General features: G+C 38.4%; 1 non-coding gene across 1 annotated transcript; it reads left to right on the top strand.

Annotated features, from left to right (window-relative positions):
• The first annotated feature begins 498 nt into the window (after positions 1 to 498).
• Positions 499 to 605, top strand: LOC141694517 (small nucleolar RNA R71). Its single transcript, XR_012563813.1, has one exon. It is a non-coding gene; the product is annotated as a small nucleolar RNA R71 (small nucleolar RNA).
• Positions 606 to 3154: the final 2549 nt, after the last annotated feature.

Here is a 3154-nt window from a genome sequence, read left to right on the forward strand (position 1 = left end):
GGGTTGTACTACTTAGCTGGGTACTGCTGATAAGGCTGTTGAACCGCATTCTGAGCATTGCTCCAGCTGAAATTAGGATGATTGCGGTTGTTAGGATGATAGGTGGCTGGCACAGGTTGTTGCGATCGCTGAAAGTTACTCACGAACTGAGTTGATTCACTAGAAATAGCACACTGATCAGTCTCATGGGCACCAGCACAAAATTCACAGACACTAGTGATTTGATTAACTCCATATTTAGCCAAAGTATCAACCTTCATCGTCAAAGCTTTAAGTTGGGAAGCTATAGCAGTTGTTGCATCCAACTCTAGAGCTATTTTACCCTGAGTTAGCCTCTGAGAAGGATTCCGATATTCATTTACAGCCATTAGTCCAATCAATTCATAAGCTTCATTATAGCTCTTAGCCCACAAGACTCCCCCTAATGCTACATCGAGCATGGGTCTAGAAGTAGCACCCAGTCCATTATAAAAACAGTTTATAATCATCCAATCAGTCATGCCATGGTGTGGGCACTTTATTAGCATCTCCTTATATCGATCCCAAGCCTCACACAGAGGTTCTCCAGTTTGCTGAGCAAACTGAGTAAGAGCATTCCTGATTGCAGCAGTCTTCACCATATGGAAGAATTTAATGAGAAACTTTTGAGCAAGATCTTCCCAAGTAGTGATAGACCCTGGTGGTAGAGAATGTAACCAGCATTTAGCTTTATCCTTTAGAGAGAATGGGAAGAGTCGCAGCTTGATAGTATCTTCAGTCACACCATTGAACTTGAAAGTGTCGCAGATCTCGATGAAATCCCTGATGTGCATGTTGGGGTCTTCTGTAGGAGAACCTCCAAATTGAACTGATTCTGTATCATCTGAATCGTGCTTGACTTGATCTCAAAAGTGTTGGCCGAGATGGCTGGCCTGATGATGTTTGACTGAATATCATTGACCATAGGCTGAGAATAGTCCATCAAAGCCTTGGGAATTTCTGCTTGATCTCTCATCACTACTAAAACTGGTTCCTCGATTTTCTCTTCTTCTTCTACCTTCTCTTCGTCTTCAAAAACTTCCCTTCGAACCACTACAACTTCTTCATCGGCTTTATCCAGAGTTCTCTTACGAGACCGCGAACGCGTATGCATACACGCTCGCTAGAGTACCTGAAATAAAAAAATGAAATAGATAAGTAACAATGTCCGAGTCAATGAACTTTAACGACCACTGATGACAAACACATAAACTAAATTAACACCGAGTCCCCGGCAGCGGCGCCAAAAACTTGTTAGTCGTTAAATACGCGCTAAAATACACGCAAGTATACGCGTTCGCAAGTAGTATAAGATATAAATCAGATTCGTTCCCACAGAGACTGGTTTAGGTTAACTTTGTAATTTATGCATTTATGCAATAATGATATGGCTATTATTCAATGCTAAGACAATTAACAGATTGAGATTGTTTATAACTAAGAATTAAACTAACAATTATAACTAAGAGAATGAGAATGGTTGAATTAATATGTATGACAAACATTGGATTCTAACTTCATTAAATACTTCATTCAATAGCCTTTTGTTCTTAACCTTGGCATATAATGGTAATGACACTATCAGATAACACGAAACTGATAAACGCCAACTTTCGTTGTACGAATACTATACTACCAGACATCCACAAAAGAGATAGAAGCTGAATAGACACCAATTATATTAAGACCCTATATGTCTATAGAATTTGACAACATAACGGTTTAATGCAAAAGTTATCTATCTTGATTACATAGGGCAAGTAAGATGGTTAAAATTACCTATGAATCATGCATAACAATAACACATGAACCTATGCTAGCATGGCAAGTTCTGAATCCTTAAATTCACTTTCGCTTCATTAAGAATTAACACACTATCTTATAAGTTCGCGACGCTCATAAGACGAATAGCACAACCAATACTAGGTTATCATACAATCACCACACACTAAGGCATCGAAATAAATTAACTAAAGAAATTCATAAATAAATCCGCTAGAACCCCACGATAACGATTAGCCCATAATCGGACTCATCATCAACGTGGGTTCCAAGGAAAGCATGGTATAATAAACGTAGTCTTTATAAACGAATAATAAACAAAATACAAAACAAGATTATAGGTTCAAGAATAAGAAAACTAGCATCCAACGTTACAACTTAAACAAAGAATCACAAGTTAAACTAGATCTTCTTCGCCGTGGTTGAATTGTGCTAAAACGGTCTTCTTACGCCTTCTCCTTGTGCTTTGGTATGTCTCGTTACAAAAAACGAGCTTATTTATGTATATATAGCAGCCCCATGCAGAGTAGAAGTTTTCTGGATCAAAAGCCCAATAGAATCAGGATTTCTGTTCTCGACATGGCGCGGCCGCGCGCTTGACCAGCGCGGGCGCGCTGAGTTTCTGGACTTCGGGTGCGGCCGCGCGCTATCACAGCATGGGCACGCTGACTCCCTTGATCAACTTCTGACTTCTTCTATTTCCTTGCTGATTTGAGCCGGTTTTTCAAGAGCTTTTATTCCAACACCTTCCTAACACCAAATTAGCACCAAAACAATGCTAATTCACCTGATTTCCTGGATAATGCCTGAAAATGCAAAAACACTATAAAACGCATTAAAACACCAACAACTTAAGTATAAATACACCAATTCAAAGTTTTACGGAGCGTAATAAAGGGTCATAAATGCCACTCAACAGCCCTGAAGCTTGCCATAAATCCAACATGTCACGTAAGAACTAAACACATTGAGTCAGAACACCATTTTATTCGAGAAAAGGTTTTGGAAGGGATTATTGATGTGTCGGAGGTACGCGGTCAAGAAAATATTGCAGATATTTTTTACGAAATCTCTTCAAAAAGGTCCATTCGAGAACTTTCGGGACAAACTTGGAATGGTTTCCAGAAAATCAATTTAAGAGGGAGTGTTAAAAGTAAATTTGATTTTCTGGAGTCAAGTAACTATTTAAGTTTCTAGAATATTTAGAATTATATTTGAAGACTATTCTGGAAATTGTTTTGTTCCAGAACTCTCCTTTAAGTCTATTTATACTCTTCTTGTAATCTTATTTATGTAGAGTGAAAAAGCTCAGACTATTAGCTCTCTTCCTTCCTGTTTAAAATTCTCTTTATAG

This window comes from Apium graveolens, chromosome 10 (assembly GCF_009905375.1).
Source record: "Apium graveolens cultivar Ventura chromosome 10, ASM990537v1, whole genome shotgun sequence".
Lineage (NCBI taxonomy): Eukaryota > Viridiplantae > Streptophyta > Magnoliopsida > Apiales > Apiaceae > Apium > Apium graveolens.